Here is a 17,428-nt window from a genome sequence, read left to right as displayed (position 1 = left end):
TCAACTGGACATTAGTGGGAGCTGGCAGTTGCTAGTGGGAGACTTCACTGAGAGTGCCTGGTGGATGGAGAGGAAGCTCACTCCTGGTATAAGTAGCGGCTCTCAGATACGAACGTGTAGCTCAGAGAAAACAGGTTCCTGGAGGCCACACAGCCTGGGAGATTCTGCTTGGCTACTTGGCTTTGGATCGAGCCGAACCTCTCCCAGGGACAACCGTTCTACCAACCTAGATGGGTATTACGGCCCCACTGGACCCTACAGATACACCTAATTGTATGGTTGTGAGTCCAGGTAGAAATGAGGCTGGGGTAGGGCTGGGCCGGGCCTCCAGAACCTTCTGCCTCGTGTTTGGTCTGACAAATTCAGCACTACCTGGATGGGCCATGAACCATGGAAATGGTCTAAGGTGGCCCTGTCACACCAGTAACTATACCATGGAGCATAAACTCTAAGGGGCAGAGGGGCAGCTTTGGGAGGCTCACCAGCCTGAGAGGGAGCAGTGCACCTCTGTGGTTTATTCAGAGGCTCTCTTGGCAGATAATGAAGTATCTGTCACCCTTGGATCCCAGTGGGGTCCCCCTGCCCGGGTCCCTGGAGATCACTTGGTTTTGCTGTTTTATTGTTTCCATGGGCAGAGTGGGTGAAACACACACACACACACACACACACACACACACACACACACACACACACACACACACACACACACACACACACACACACGGGGCCAATGTCCGAAGTTAAAGGGAACTCAGCAAAGCCCTCTACAGCCGGGCAGCCGTCAGAGCTTGCCAGCTACCTACAGCCAGGTGCATTCTAAGGGTGCAACCAGGGCCCTCAGAACCACTCTTGGGCTGCAGGCAGGAGCTCTGTACTGTCAGCATGGGAACTGTATGACTCCCTGTGTCCAGAGTGGGCCCGAGGTGACTTGTGCAGCCTCGGCCACTGACCCCATAGGGCCATGTTCAACCCCACCCAGGGGCTGGTGAACATCTCTGTTTCCCATGACTGAACTTCTTCATCCTATGTCAGCTGGCCTTGTCCCTGTGACCTTGTCTAGTTAGAGACATGAAGCGGTGCTGTTGAGAAAGCAGGGGGGCCGGGCGGCGGTGGCGCACACCTTTAATCCCAGCACTCGGGAGGCAGAGGCAGGCGGATCTCTGTGAGTTCGAGGCCAGCCTGGGCTTTACCAAGTGAGTTCCAGGAAAGGCACAAAGCTACACAGAGAAACCCTGTCTCGGAAAAAAAGAAAAAGAAAAGAAAGAAATCAGGAGGGCTCTTCTTCTGACTCTGTGGGCACCCCGCCATCTCGCTTCTGGAACTTCCCTTCTTTGAACCCGAGCAAGCGCAAGCTTTACTGGTTTCAACGCCACTAAGGTTCTTTTCCTAGGGAGGCCTGGGAGCCCAAGAGTTGGGTCCTGCCCGTGTCCTCCTGGTGAGGTTAGGACACAGGGTTGCCTGTCCAGGCTGCAGTATCAGGGAGCAACAGATAGCTGTTCTGAGATAATTAAATTGGGTAATCTGTACACCGTGGGCTGAGAAGTAGAGGGGTTTTACTTTTGGTCCAGGCTAAAAGAAGAGATGGGGGGAGGTCAAGCTGTCAGGTAAGGATTGGAATGGCCAAGGGACATTCCCGTCTCAAGAGATAGGGTCGGAGGCTTGGACTTAGCAGCCCCGGCCCTGGGCTCTCCTCTGCCCTCTTGCCCACTAGCTTCTCTGGGACCTTCAAAGCCCTGTGTGGATGAAGAATAGCACGAAGCTCTTGTGGGCTCTCAGTTCCACCTGCAGATACTAGTGGCCTCTGGAGATGGAGGGAGCCAAGCAGTCCCCAGCAGGCCTCAGGGTCCAGCACATTCGTAAGGAGCTCCCAGCGAGTCCCTCTAGTTTCTAGGTCCTCGAGAGTTCAGTGAGAAATCACTCTCTGCAGGTAGTGCTGTAAGCAGGGTGATGTGACAATCCTCACTGCTTCTGGCTGGTCCATGGGAGAGTAGCCTCTGGTCCTATGGTGACAAATTCTGGAGAGGACCATAATCCTAAAAGGATACCCTGAGCCTTCCTACAACCCAGAGCTCATGGAAGTGTGGATGCCTGAACCCATGGCGGGCTCAGGAGGGCAGGAAAGAAGCAGGCAATTCTGCCCAAGGCCGAAACACCCAAGAGACGTTAAGAGGAGGGGAGATTCCAGGAATCATTCTGACCAGGTCTGACCCCTCCTGGTCTTGGTATCCATTTATCAGTCCTGGCCTGTCCCTCTTCCTGGCTCTTGATGACTACTGAAGTTACTTCTTGGTAATGCCCCAAAGTCCTGTTTGTACCTCGTAAACCCCAGATATCAAGTGTCATTCCCAGAGTAAGGCAAAAGATGGGACACTTGTGAATGCCAGGCCCAGGGATATATGCTAATCCACAACATCCTTGTCTCAAAGATCCCAAGTCTGCAGGGGCAGTACAGGCAATGTGAGGTGAAGGGGAGGGACTCTCGGGGCCTGGTACTGTCTGACAGTGTAGGCCAGGGTGGTCTGTGGTAGTAGGAGAACATTCTGGCCATGGGGAATTATGGCCGCCACGGCCGGGCTGGGGCGAAGGGGAGATCTTAGCCAGGCACTGGCAGCCCTTCCTCTATAGTCACAGAGGACTCTAGGGTAGGGGTTAGGTCTTCTCTGTGTTCTGTCTGCCTAGGAGCCATGGCAGGGAGTTGGTTTGGAATGTGGTTCCTGGCCGGCTGGAACTGGTTAAAGCCAAGCATGACTCTCTGTGCCGTTGTCTGTCTCTTGTGACCTGAAACTCCAGGCCAAGGCCACGGTGAATGGTGTGTGGGTCTTCTTATCTGGAGATGGCTGTGGGAGGGACCAAGGCAGAGAAGGCCACACTACCTCTGACCCTTCTCTCTGTCCAAGTCACATGGCCTGCCAAGCTGACACCTCTGGTTTGATTTCCTTATTTTGTCTTGCAGAACATGGCTGCTCCAGAAAGCCTCCTAGGAAAGTGAAAGCCTGTCGTGTGTATCAGAAGACCCCATGGGACCTCAAACACAGGTAGCCATCTGCCCTACTTGGTCAGAGTTCTCACTCCATCAGAGACAGCCCTGGATAGGATAGTGGACTGGCCGACAAGAATCCACAGTCACTTTTCCGAAGAAGACGGGACCGGTCCTCTCCTCAGAGGCTTTACCTGGTGCCAGGCCTGGCCCTGCCCCCAGCCCGTCCGGGGCTCAGCCTGGCCTCCACCCAGTGAGAAAGATCCTTGCCCAGGATAGGACAGGGGACAGTGCCAAGGATTCCAGGCCCCTGCTTCAGCCCTGCCTTCTGCCCCGCAGGCCGCGATGACCTGACTTGTCCTCTTGAAGCAGATGGAATCCGGCAGGGACAGATTGCCTGTGGTGGAGGGCAGAATTAGCTCCGAGACAGCCTCTTGCAGCCCAGTGACACAGTAGGCACACCCGGCCCTGTCCTCCAACCCCCCCTGCTGCACGTTGTCATCCAGACTGGCTCCGTCACTCTTTAGGCCTCAGTGTGATAGTCCGCGAAATGGGCCGGGATACCTGCTGGTGGAGATCCAGGGCTGTAAGTGACCCCCTGGATACCTGTAGCTCAGAGGAAAGACCCGGTCTTTGGAAACTGCAGGTTCCCTGAGGTGGCAGACTGTGCTAATTCGCTGGATCCAGAGTGTGCCCCCCCCCCCCGTCCCAGCTCTCCTTAGCCTCCCCTCAGCCAGCCTCAGCAGGCTCAGCATCTGCTCCTCCGTTACTCAGAGCCATCCAGTTGGGAGTCTGTGCATGCTGGTGATACTCAGGAGGGTAGGTTGGGAAATGGTATCTGCTCGTGTCCAGTGGGTGAAGAGGCCGTGATGGTTTCTCTCATGATAGGGTGTGCAAGAGGCCTCGTCAGTTGGGATGACCTAGCCACTTGGAGGCCTGGACCTGCTGTACATCACTTAGGTAGGGCAGGGGCACCCACTCTGCCCTTGGCAGGCTCTCTATGCCACCCACCAGAGGTCCAGTGGCAGCAGGTTTGGCCAGAACTCTGAGGTTCTCTGGCATGTCATTACCTCCAGGGACGGCTTCTGTGTGTGGCTCATCCTTGCAGCCTCCAGGTCCTTGTAGGAGGGGCAGGCTCAGGACTTTTTGAGATTTGAGCCCCAACATTTGGCCGTGAGGCCACATGGATAAAAATAGTCTCCTGGCCTTGAGCTACCCTGAGTTCCAGATGGTTCCTAAGCTGTGCCAAGGCCTTTTGGGAGCCCTTACAGGTTGGTGTTCATGGGAAAGAAATATAAATGCAAAAAGGGTGCCCATGGATGTACCCCAACATCCAACTAGTGTCTCTTTCCTTCTAGGCTTCAACCTCTTCTTGACGGTTTTCCCAGGTGACTCTTGAAGCTCAAGGATCATGTCCAACCCAGGTCAGTGCAGTGTTTTGGTTGTTTATGGAATTCAGGGCCACCTACCCCAACTCTCCTGGATGATAGTGCTGTGGGTCCATGCAGCCATGCAGACCTGGAGGTTTCCATATGCTGGGTCTTGGCTGGGCAGTTTCAACTCCTGCCGGCCTCTTTCTGGGACTCTAGGATGTCTGGACATATCCAGGGGTATCCAGGACACTAGACTGGGCCATCTTTATGCCCCAGCTACCAAGAGGGAGATAGAACAATGAGATGACCCCAGGGCATGTGTATTACCTGCAGCATCACTCAGGGCTCCATGGTAAAGGTCCTTGCTTCCTCTGCCACGGATACCTTGCAGTTAGTTATAACCGGGAACCTGTGCACTTGGGGCGTCTTGTGCTCAGAGGTGGCGGCCAGCCTGGAAGCTGTGCTCATACTTGTCCCCGCCGGCAAGGAGCCAGATGCCAAGTACAGCTTTGGACCCACCTAGATGAATCTAGATCCAAGGCATTGGTGTGGCCATGGTCAGGGGCAGTCTCATCTCTCAGGGTGCAGGCAGGGCCCCCACGCCATCTTGTATAAGCCAGAGAAACCTATATTTGGGCCTGGGACCCCTCTGCTATCTGTGCATTGGTTGTATGGGCACACACACACACACACACACACACACACTGGTCTCTGTGTCTGCACCTGGGGTCAGGGATGCTAGCCAGTGCCTGAGAGGAGAGCAAATAGACAGTTTGGGGGCAGGGCAGGAGACCTCCAGGCCTCGGTAGATGGGACAGGACAAAGCGGGAAAGCACAGGCAGAGATGGAAGAGAGACTGAGCGGAACACCTGGACATACCTCAGGAGTGCAGCTGGCCCAGGTATCCCGGGGGACCTAGGAGCTCTTGGCCAAGGGGCTCTGATTCACAGATCCTGGGCTTTCCTAGGAACCCACCCTAAGCCAGACCTGCCTGTGATACCCCATCTCAGCTACAGGCAGCCTCTAGTACACACAATCTCCCAGTGTGTCCCCTGGACATAGATGGGGTGCACCTTTTATAAGGGCTCAGTCCTGGAATGTGCCCCCGAGTCTCTGAGTCCTGAGTGCTAATATATGTGGGAGACTGTGGGTGTAGGGCTCCAGGAGCAAAGCTGGGAGTCTCAGAGGGACCCTGGGCCAAGACCTATGAGGAAGGGTCCAGAAGAGAAAAGGATGGGCGGGGTTGGGGAGAGTGGCCAGTCCTGGTCCATGACCCAGCCCCTACTTAGCACCAGGCACACAAGATACACTGGATGTATGCAGTAGGTGCTTACTCATTGCGAGTGTTAGTGAGGGTTAATTACAGAGACCCACCACCCCCATACACAATATGGGGCTTACCATCCCATTCTCCTTTCCAGGGGCCTCTACGGGTAGAGAGAGCTAGCCTCGCCTCACCTGTGGCCTGGGGACACTGGACCATGAGGTCTTTGAGGCACCTGCTTAGACTGGGGGGCTGTGGCAAGTTTGGGGCTCTAGGGTTCAGTTGGCAAGGTTGGAATTGCACCCTGAGGAATCTGCCAGACTGGATCTGGGCCTGGGAGGTCTGAGCACAGGCAAGCCCCTGGCCTTGTGCTCTCTCCATGCTTGTTTAGCCAGCCATGACCCCCACCGTGCTTCGTAGAGTATCGGCCCCAGCAAGTAGCCAAGCACAGCCAACCACCAGCCTAGCAAATGGCGGCCACATGGCCTTGCTCAGTCTCTGAGGGAAACTGAGGCTTGGGAGCGGTGAGCTGGACAGCCAAGGTAGACACACACTAGAAGTTATAGATGTGGCTTCCAGATTCCCAAGGTCTGGCACTCCCAGCCTAGAGACCAGCTGCCCCCAGGGTCCTCTGGATGGTGAGAAAGGATGTGCAGATCTATGTAATAGCCGGATACTGTTGTGTTTTTTAAAATAAGGTCTCTAGCCTAGATTTGAACTCTTGATCCTCTGCCTTTGCCTCGGGAGTGCTTGGGTTATAGGTGTGAGCCGCTACAGCCCGTTTATATAGTGCTGGGGGGCTGAACCCAGGATTTGAGGCTTGCTGGCCAGGTACTCCACCCTCTGAGCTCCAGCTCTAGATCTCTTAAAAAATTTATAAGGATTCTTAGCCGGGCAAAGGTGGCACACACTTTTAATCCCAGCACTTGAAAGGCAGAAGCAGGTGGATCTCTGTAAGTTCAAGGCCAGCCTGGTCTACAAAGCAAGTTCCAGGACAGCTGAGGCTACACAGAGAAACCCTGTCTCAGAAAAACAAAACAAACAAAAAGGATTATTTTAAAAATCAATGTGTATCAGCGTTTTGCCTCCATATGTGTCTGTGTGCCATGTTTGTGCCTGGTGCCCGTAGAGCCTAGAGGAGGGCACTGGGTCTCCTGGAACTGGAGTTCCAGATGGAGTTCCAACCACCGCGTGATGCTAGGAATAGAACTGGAGTCCTCTAGAAGAGCAAAGAGTGCTTTTAACTGCTGAAACATTGCTCCAGCGCCAGGATGCTCTTTATGTCGTCTTACAAATACCTTGCCTTTGCTCGTTGGCCCCAGTGCAGTTCCTGACCCACACAGACCCAGCCTTGGTCTAGCACCAGCTCTGTCTCCCTGTGGCGTTCCAGCCTCCGGCTCCCAAGGACCCCCGGCCAGCCAGGCTGAGTGAGAATGATTCTGGAGAAATGTTCCTGGGAAGCTAAAAGGCCCCGGGGAAGGCACCGTTGGCCTTCTGGGATGTGCAGCTTCCTGGAGCTCTGTCAGAGAAGCTCTGATCCCTCGGAACAACTCTGTGGCCCCTCACTATGTCGCTGAGTTTTGTTTTCTTGTTCCTAAAACATGGGAGGATGAAAACTCCCATGCTGCTGTGTGACTGGGGATGGGGGGGGGGGGTAGAGAGTAAAATCCCAACGTTTCTCTCCTCCACCCTCTAGCCAAGGACCACGTTGTCACAAGGACAGAGTGGACCCTAGTTGTGGGCGACTTAGCAGTGCCTGGCACATTGAAGGTACAAAATGCTCACGCTCGCTGGACCTTGTGGCAAAGGCCTGTGTGATCCTTGTTACTCGGGAAGATGTTGAGGCCAGCCTGAGCTGTAGAGAGTGGATCCAAGGTCAGCCTGGGAAACTTAGCAAGGCCCTCAAAATAAGACTTTTGAAGGGTTAGAGATGTCACTTAGTGGTAGAGGCCTGGGTTCAGTCCCCAGTACCACCAACCCTGTCCCCTCCCCCACCCCATCCCCCGCCCAAATTGTGTTCATATCTATGGGTCCTTAGTGTGTACCCAGCACCTGACTCATGAGTTTACAGCACTCTTGAGTGGATGGGGACTTGAAGCCAGAACCCTGGGGCTTCCCACTGAGGAGAGGCCCTTAGTGCTGTAAAGTTAAAAAAAAAAAAAAAAAAAAAAAAGAGGCCGCTGTGCTATGAATGCCCCGGAGTTCCCAGGACTGCTATGGTTGATGAATGGGGGTCCACCCTGGCCATGTGGCCGTGGCAGTTTCACCCCGCAAAGATGAGGAGGACTCCTCTCAGTTCCACTCCTGTTTTCATTTGTTTGTTTGTTTGTTTGTTTGTTTTTGTCTTGTCACAGGCCCCTCCCTGGATTCATGTCGACTCGTCCCTGTCAGAGGCCCGAGCCCTTGGCTGTGTGAGTTGCATCTCTCCCGTGACCCAGCCACCCTGCACGGTGGCTTCTGTGACTAGTATCCCTGCCCCCCCCCCCGGGGCCTCAGACTAGCTACCCGTGAAGTGGGGTTGTACGCCACACAGATTTTTGCTCTGCGTGGGTCAGAAGGAGACAGCCTGAGTGGGACCAGTAGCCCCTAGGGCCGACCTCTCCGCCTCTGGTTTATAACTGGATTCTGAATAAGACAGAAACGAGGGTGGTGAGGGGGACACAAAGGAGCCCCTACAACACCTAGATCCGTTCCTCTGTGGGACTCTGGCTGATCACTGAGTGCCTACTGCCCTCCGCCTAGAGAGGCTTGGAGACCAGCCGTGGTGGCCGGGCAGGGGGACCCCTGGCCAGAGGCCAGAAAGGGGGGGTGTGAGTAGATGTTGGTCGCTTGTTTAAGAAGCAGCTGGAACAAGACGAGAAAGCAAGGGCTGTCTCTAGCTGGGTCCATAGAAAGCGGGGGAACAGGGCGTGGCCATACGCTCCTGAAGGAAGTCCCCCTGGCATTCTGTTGATGGCCACTTTGGCAGCTGACCCCTTGACCTGTGGGCCCCAGACGGGAAAGGAGCTATCTAGCCCACTAGTTCTTGGAGCACAGGATGGCACTTGAGCCCCCTGGCTTGGGCCCTCCCCAACCTGGGCAGTTAAGGACATGTCCTGCCGAGACCCTAGGGCAGAGAATTGTAACCCAGAAGAGCTCAGCCCTGGGAAGCCTCACGGCTTGTGGGACCAACTGTCACCATAAAGTGGGAGAACCTCAGTATTCTTTGACAGACACACCCCCCGGAGCCCCTTGAAGGGAAGTATGGAAGTCTCTGGAAGCCCTGAGTATGCTTGGAGCTTGGGTGGGAGGAAGGCTCTGGAAGCAGGCTTGTTTCATTAGGCGATTGTTCCTCCTCCCCGGGCCAGGCATCCACTGGTCCCACCCTCTGGCTTTCACGGCCTTTGTCTTGCAAGGGTGCCACAAAATGGCCGACACAGCCCTCCGCCATTTTGTAGCTGAAACGAGCAGTAGCCTTGCAGAGGGGGAGACCCCTGCTTCCTGCCTGCCCCCGAGTGGCCTGGATGGAGCCCAGGACCAGCCCCCACCCTGCTTGGCTTTGGCCATGGCCGCCCCGGGCTTGGCACAGCCAGCAGCTTGGCAAGGCAGCCTGGGAGTCCTGGCCTCTTACCCAGATCCACTGATCCCTTGCTACCCACCAAGCAAACGAGGAGGAGGCTGCACATCAGAATCCAGAAAACCCGCCACCAACACTGGACTTTTAGAGGGAGTCCTTGGCAGGGGTGGTCCTAGAAATAATGTCCGCACTGTGGTACTGGGTTCCTAAGTGGAGCCATCAACAAACATAGGTTTGAGTTAGGTCCCCCGGAGAGGAAAGCCTCCTACCTGCAAATGCCCTTCATACCCCTGACCTGCCCCAGGGACCTTGGGCCTCCCTGGCTGAGCATGGTACAGAATGCCAGGGTTTCACAATGGCCAGACCGCCTCCTGGCCTGGGTCGCCTGTGACGTTGTCACATAGTCCAGGTACTTGCTAGAGGAGGATGCTTTGCTCCAAGGGCAAGGCCACCCACCATACCCCCGAGGCTCTGAGGTACACGAAGCTTTTCCCCCGATCAACACTGTTCCTCTGCCTTCCCAGAGATCAGAAGCAGCCCATCCCAGAGCAATGCCATAATGATGCCATCCAGGCCCACAGCACCCCCAGCACCCCCGAGTCATCATTATACTGACAGTGCATTCCAGCTTCCCAAGGTAGGACAAACAGGGCAAGCTCTGGGAGCTGGGCGTGGCCAGCTCCGTGATGGGGGTCCATTAAAGAAGCTACGAGGTGGTTTCCCGTGAAGTAGGGAAGAGGGTATGGCATAAAATGCCTTGGACTCTTCCTGGGCAGCGTGGGGATTGCTCCATGGCCCTGCTGGGCCCTGTACTCTCTGCCAGGATAGCAAGAAGCTGTGTGTAGTCAGCAGGGCCTTGCTGTCTCCTCTAGGAAGCTAGCTGGATGCCGGCCGACCCCAGACTTCTTTCCCACAGCTCTCAGGAAGAACATTCTGTCACCCTGAAGTGAGGCTTGCTCAGGCCATGCCCTCCTTCAAGGGAGCTCCGGCAGAATGTCCCAACGCTCACCTGCCCAGACCAGTGCCTTCCCATGTGCCAGGCCACCATAGAACCTGCCGGGGGGTCCTGGGGTATAGGCTTCCTAGAACAAGAAAAATTTCCCAAGGGAGGCCAGGCTCAGAGGGAGTTGGTGGAAGGGGGGCCGTCAAAGAGCAGGCAGAGTACATGCTTCACGATGTGGGACCTGTAGTCAGTTCCCACGCAATGGCCTTTCCCCCAGTGTACACCAGGCCATCTGTGCTTTGCCCTAGGCATAAGCCAGCAGCTTCCTTATGCCCCCGGCTACTGTCCATACCAGAGAGCTATCTCACTGGAGCTATCTCACTGGCTCTCCGGAAAAGGTACAGAGCCAGCTGACCTTTGCCTCGGACCCTGTTTCTAGATGGAGAGAGCGAGGCTCAGATCCGGGCCTCCCCAGGCAGCTCTAGACCCTGAGTCTCCCCTGGTCTCTTGTGAGTCTTCCTGCGAGTCAGCGTTCATCACCTCTGTTCTAGGGGTGGGCGTGCCACCAGGGTACCACAGGTCTCAAGTCTACCCAGAGCCCAGTGCAGGTCAGATCCATCTTGGGGGTCAGCATGACGTGTGTAGGGCCGGAGAGAGCCAGGCCCAGGGCGTTTAGAAGCTCGCTCCAGGTTTGACCTTGCATCCCTGTGGTACACTTTTGGAAGAGGGTGTTCAAGACTGTGGGGCACTTCCCCACACCCCCAGTGCCAGAGCAGTCCAGTCTGCAGCCAGGGGACACCGAGCAAAACCTGGGTCATCTTCGCTCAAATACGATCTTGTAATGGCTCAGGGGTGTTTGCATTTGTCATTTCTCTAAACGTCACACACAAAAGCGTTACTTGCCTTGGGGACGGAGATTTTGGTCACCCCCAACACGCCTGTCTTAGCCAGACCCAAGATGGTCCTCAGTGGGCATGGCCTGCCTCTGGGCACGCCGACCCAGGCCTCGTCAGTGAGCATTCATCTTGTTAACTTTATGGGCCGTGTTCACAAGGAGACCCGCCTTCTGCCCAGCCGGATGCCACCCTCCCATCGTTCCCAGACTCACTGTTGGCATGGCCTACTGAGCAGAGACACTGGTCGCTTTATGGGAGAAACCTAATCAGGGAGGCCAGGATGGGGGGGGGGGGCGGGGGCTGCCATGAAGGGGAGGGGGGTCTGGCTCTTGGTGGCCCCAAGCCAAGCCTGAGGTGACTTCAGGGTGACACCGTCTGTCTGCCTCTCTCTTTCTCCAGACATCCGCCCAGCCCTGAAAGGGCCACCTGCCTGCCTAGGTCTTCAGCGCACCTGTCCTGGCCAGCCTGGCTCCTCCTCCAGGCACCCTGCCCGTGGGCAGACACTGCCGGACTGGGGCAAAGCTGAGAGCCGGCAGCTGGCAGATGGCAGGGCGTCAGCTGACTGCTCACTCCCTGGTGACCTGTTCAGGATCGCCATTCATGTGCACTGCCCGCCCGCCCTCCCCCAGCCTCGCCTCACTGGGTCCCTCTGGTTTGTTTCAGGACCCCTTCCCTGTTACCCCTTGAGAAAGGAGGCATTTTATGTGGGTCCCAGCGCCCCCAGGGCTGAGGCCAGTGGTCAAGGCCTAGCTGTTGTACAGGTAAGCCTGGCACAGCCAGACACCCCGCAAGTATGGAACTGGGCCTTTTCCTCACTCACTCACAAATGGCTCTGGAGTCCAGACCAAGAAAGGGTGGCCCTTCCTGAAGTCTTGTGGAACCAGTGTAAGCCCCCGGTGTAGGGCAGAGCTGCCTAAGAACTGAGGAGACCATGGTAGTAGCCATGCCTGCCGCCAGAGCATGGAGAGACACCTGAGAGAAATGGACCCAAGACGGGCACCTGTGGGTCAGCCTCACTAGACTCGAACCCTGGGCAGAGTGAGGCCCCCTGGAGAGCAGGAGCCTTGTGGAAAGAAACAGGAAGAACAGGTCAGCGGTTCCTGGCAGAGGGACAGACCAGGGCAAAAGGCAGGAGGTGGGGAGGGCCTGGGAGATGGCCAAGGAGGGCAGAGGAGGCTTGCCCAGGGCATTTTGCTGCTTTGTGGGTTGGGGGAGGGGCCGATGGGCACAGTGGGAAGGATCAGAGAAAGAGTGTCTGTGTGATGGATAGCTTGGCTGTCTGAGGGTGCGGGCAAGGCTGGTGGTAGTCAGGGAGAGGGCTTTCCCACCCCTGTGTCCTCACCAGACCCTCAATAACCAATGGCCTCATCTTCCTTTCCTTGAGCTGTGAGGGAATAACAAGGCTTCTAACAAACCACCCTGGCTTGATGGACAGAACCGGGCAGATCCCAAGCAGGGCTCGTCTCTGTTTTCCGCACCCTAGGCTCGGCTCCAGAGCCCTGCGGCCGGCCAGGCCGCTTCTCACTGCCACCATGTCCCTGCTTGGCCTTCCATCTTTCTGCTGGCTCTGCTGTGATGCCTTGGCCAGAGTGGGTCCAAAGGAGGTAAGAGAGCAACTTGATCCATGGAGCACGCCTGTGTGATCCAGTGAGCCCCTTCACTGGGTCTCTGCTCTTGCGGGAGAGAGGCATCTCTTGCCCTATGTCCTAGGGAAACTGCATCTCGCTGACCACGTCTGAAAGGATTAACTCTCCTTCTCGGGTCCAGTTAACTACCACAGTGTACATGAGCCTGTCTCCTCATGGTGCTTTCTCCCTCCCTCAGACCTCACAGCCAGTGGCCAGGAAGGCCACTGGCCACCCACATAGACATGCTCGGCCACCACGGATGAAGTTGGAGTCATAGTCTCTGACCAGCATGTCCAGCGTGCAGGGCTGGTTTTAGAAGCCATTCCATCCAAGGCTTTGCGTGCAGAGTGTCACCAGGCAGCAGACAGGACTGGATGAAAATGCCATTGTGCCGTGGGCTGTCAGGGTGCAGCCAGGGTGGGCATCCGGGGGCCAGGCTTTCTCCCTTCAGAGGTTGATGATCATTGCTTTTGTTTCTAAACCCAGGCAGGTCAGGAGGTGGTGGTACCAAGCAGGAGCTTCTGTGTGCAGCTGACTCCCCTGTGGTGAGTGGGACCCCGCTGTCCTTCCTTGGAAAATAGGGGGCCATGGGAGACCTCAGAGTGAGAAAGGATAGGGTCAGAATCACATCACTGACGTTGCTCCAGCACCTCAGCTTAGATGTCTTTGCCTGGAGGCCTGTACTCCCCCACACACACGCACCCCAGGACTGTGCCTCCCACCAGCAGACTGCCCCCAGATGATTCATCTCATCTACCCATAATGCACTGCGATATGATGCTCTTTGACCCCCTCTCAGCCGACCCAGGCTGGACATGGTTTAACAGAGCTCCAGTTCCATTCATTACTGCCTCTGAGTGGAAGAGGAGCAGCCTCCCTACCCTGAAGAGACACTGTCCGGAGGCTCACACCCTTCAGGTCACCCAGCCTTGAGAGCTCTCTGGGGACTTCAAAGGCAGCTCTTTTCTCTCTGTCCCCCACCGCCATCACGCAGCCCTCCAGTGTGGTGCTAATACCCGCCCCCCCCCATACCACCCAGCGTTGATGGAGGACGTACCAGAAGTGCCGTGCCTGGAGTAAGAAGAAAGGCCAGATGAGGGGAACAGGATCACTTCTGTCCCCAGGTTGGGCTAAGGCACAGGGGGTGCCTGAGTCATGGCCAAGGAGGGACCAGGATGCTTGCCTCCCATTATGTCTCTCCCACAGCTTCGGCTCTGCATGGCTTGGGTCGCAGTGAAGCCCAAAACCTCGGGGAGGGTAGGCAGGGACAGGTGCAGGACAGGCCCTTTGGGGGCCGTCACAATGGCACACCAGCCCCCTGCTGATTCCTAACTCGAGTGGCCAAGGAGCTGCTGAGAATCCCCAAGGGCCAGCTAAAGGGACCCCACAGAAATGCAGGGTGTGCGTAGGATCGCCCAGGGAAAAGAGACAGCCAAGACCTTCCAGGGAGTCCTGCTCACCATACTGTGTCCTGCCCGCTAGGGGCAGAACCCCAAGTGTTGAGAGGCCCCTGTCAAGGTGTGCCTTCTTCAAGGTGCTTCTGAGGGGCTCAGATGGGGATGGCCAAAGTGGCCTTTAGTCATTCTCCCACAGCCAGGTGCATCCTGGGAACTGACAAGGTTAACTGTGGCCAGGCAGTGACACTCCTCTACCTTCCCACCTGGTCCGTTCATCATAGACAGAACATGAGGCGGGTGCCTGAACCACACTCTCTTCCCATAGGCCTTCCTGCCTTGCTGGCTCTGCTTGGACCATCCTTGGGGATATTCGACCTGTCTGTTAGTGAAGGGGTCCAGGCTTGAGGCAGGGGATGGCACACCAGTGGCTCACATAGATGTCCTCTGGGACTGAACAGTGCCTGCCCACCGAGGGCCGGGCCACACTAGCACTCGGGGGGCCTTGTTCCCAAGCCACTCTGCCTCATAGACTCCAGGTCTGGGTACACAGTGTGGACTTCAACCTCATGGCTCCATTTTGACCCAGGGTCCTCGGACTTGCTCCTGTGACCCTTGGCAGGGAGGGAGGGAGGTGTGGCATCACACAGAGAGCAAAAGCTGCCAGGCTTCCTGGGACCGGGTAGAGAGCTTCCCTCTGCATTGCCGGGCAGACCTGTCTGAGGCCTGTAAGCAGCAGCCATTTTCCCTCTGAAGGCAGAGCCACCTGGGACTAGAAGCTCGGCCTTCTGAGCCTCAGTATCTTCACAGTGACCCCACCTCACAGCTGGAGGGTTAGATGACTGCCCAGCCGGGTGCCTGCCTAGAAAAACTGTGGAAGGAGGGCCTGTAATGGAGTCTCCAAGTCTATGTTGGAACCAGAGAGCAGAGAGCTCCAGGACCATCTTACAAGGTGGGAAGAATGCTCCAACGCACCGTTACTGCTCCGCTGGAGAGGCTAGAAGCCTTGGTTATAAATAAGATAGGCTTAAATACGCTGGCCCAAGGTTTCCCCGGCAAGCTAGTGGCTGTGGGCAGTGTGGACAGGCTGACTGTTGCCCCAGAGTGGATCTTACCTGTCCCACTACACAGTGAGCAGTATGGGCCACACCAGGCTGCCTGGCCTGACCAGGGCGTCCTCCCTGCTGGGCTCTGTCCAAGGCTCTGGGAGCCCCAAGCTCAGAGGCCAAGCCCAGAGCCCCTGCGGGCTTCAGGAAGTGCTAGTCGCCAAGGACAGACTGGCCATCAGTGTCCAGCCAGGGTCTGCACTTCCGCCCAGCTGGCCGCCATGGGGAGCTAGGCTGCCTCCCACAAGGAAAAAAAAATGGTTTTGAGCCTTCTGCAGCAAGGTCACTTGAGGCCACCCTGAGCGGGGAGGCAGGGACAGACCCAGAGCCCTCAAGGAGGGGCTCTTCCTGTGTAAGAGGAGGAGGGTACATGCCCAAGGCCTCTTCATGGCCGGAGTTCTGGTGCCTTCAGCTCTGTGGGTGCTACAGCTGAGTGTACAGAGCCTGGGTCTCAGCCAGGTGGGCACTGGAAGCCCCCTGGACCTGGCTGGCCTTTGACAAGTGACCATCCTTCCCCCATGGTGGCCATTCCTGCCTAGTGACTGACTGGTCAGCTTTTCCTCTCTCCTTCCCCACCCCACCCCCACCCCCTCACTTCCTTCATTCTCTCTGCTTGGTGATTTTAAGTGTCCTGGCCCACTTTGGGGGGAATCCCAGTCTGCCGCTGGGCTGATACCCTCAGCACCGAGCTGGCCATGTTGGGCCCCTCACCATATTCCCAGCTCTCCTTCTTCCTCCAGGAGGTATCTCGAGACGCCGGTAACATCCAGCTCTGCACTGACCAAGACTGACCGACGGCCTTTGGGGTGAGGTAGTAGGTTGTATGGTTTTGGGCTCTGCCCCGCTCAGCGGTAACTATACAATCTACTGTCTTTCCTGAAGTGGCCGCAATATCTGCAGTGGATCCGCCAGCCCTGCCTTGGGAGGCTGAGGGAGGCACAGGGGTGGTAGCTGCCGTGCACAAAGCAAGTCCAACAGGGGGGACCTTGGACAGTCCCTTGACCTCTGGTCTGTTACTCATCTGCAAGCGTTGGGGCATCGGGGTGAAAGCAGACATGTAGCGTTTCCAGGCACCTCCTCTCCCTTGACCACACAGAAGGGCTTTCCTTCCCCTGACCTCGTCACATTAGGCCTGGGCTCACAGCCCTCCCCGAGGAAAGGGTCTGGGCTGGACCTTCACCTCTGTTCCAGAGTTGCTACACACTCCACACGTGGCATATGCCCAGGCTTTCCAGCTCAGGGTCAGGTCTCCGAGACATAGAGACGGGGCATCTTTTCCATGAAGGAAATGAGAGGGGGGTTCTCAGCATGGCTGGGTACCCCGTGAGCACAACCACGCAACTGGACTGGGTAGGCCACTGTCCCCCGGGGTGATGGGTTCAGACACTGGAGGCTTCCCTCACCCGTCTGGTGGGTACAGGTCTCTCTGAACCACTTTCTTCACTCCCCCCCTCCTGCCCTGTGCCAGCTGTGCCCTAGGGCTCTGGTGGCCTGTGGCCAGGGTGGGTGGGGAGGGGCTGGGCCTCCTCCAGAACATGGACCCCGCAGGGTGAGGTAGTAGGTTGTGTGGTTTCAGGGCAGTGATGTTGCCCCTTAGAAGATAACTATACAACCTACTGCCTTCCTTGAGGAGCCCAGGAACACAGCTGTACGGAGGCCCCCGCCCAGCGAGCCACGTGGAGAGCCTGTGCCACAGATGGGGTGGGGGCGGCAGTGTGGGGGCTGGGTCAAAATAAAGGCTGCGGTGACATGAATTTACACCTGGTCCTTGGTCATTGTGGAAGTATGACGACGGGCGGCAGAGGAAGGGCGTGAGAGCGCGGACCGCGGCGTCGGGACAACGCTGCCAGAGCTGCTCAGGGTAGCGGCTGCTCCCCATCTCTCACACGGCATGTGCCCCTCTGGGACCCGAGCCCTGGAGAGGCCACTGGGCCTCTCCCTGCACCAGTGGAGTGACAGATCCTGTGACTCCAAGTCAGTGTTCACAGCGCCCCCCAGGCTGGCTCCCAGTGTCCTTCAACCCGTGGTCCCGACCAGATCCAAAAAAATTCCTGTCCTTCCCTGCCTCCCTCCCTTGGGGACAGTATTGGGGTGACCCTGAATTATAACTCTCCATCCTTAGGCCAAATGTCATTTACCTTCTACCAGGGACCCTAAGCCTTCATTCAGGCAGCTGTTGGGGGAGGGGTCAGTCCTCAGCTAGGGTTAGCTTAGGAACGTAGAGGCCTGTTCTTTTCTTACCTGACCAGATGCCAAGGGCCCTCTCGCTTGTGGGTGTTGGCATGGCTGGG

At 56.8% G+C, this 17,428-nt stretch overlaps 1 long non-coding RNA gene across 1 annotated transcript; it reads left to right on the top strand.

Annotated features, from left to right (window-relative positions):
- Positions 1-11,330: 11,330 nt before the first annotated feature.
- On the top strand, positions 11,331-16,895 carry LOC119086358. The gene is made up of 2 exons (XR_005089624.1): positions 11,331-12,613; positions 13,124-16,895. It is a non-coding gene; the product is annotated as an uncharacterized LOC119086358 (long non-coding RNA).
- The last annotated feature ends 533 nt before the right edge of the window (positions 16,896-17,428 follow it).

Source organism: Peromyscus leucopus, chromosome 20 (genome assembly GCF_004664715.2).
Source record: "Peromyscus leucopus breed LL Stock chromosome 20, UCI_PerLeu_2.1, whole genome shotgun sequence".
Taxonomy (NCBI): domain Eukaryota; kingdom Metazoa; phylum Chordata; class Mammalia; order Rodentia; family Cricetidae; genus Peromyscus; species Peromyscus leucopus.
Note: the sequence above shows the minus strand (reverse complement) of the source record. Positions and strands in the feature narration are given on the sequence as shown.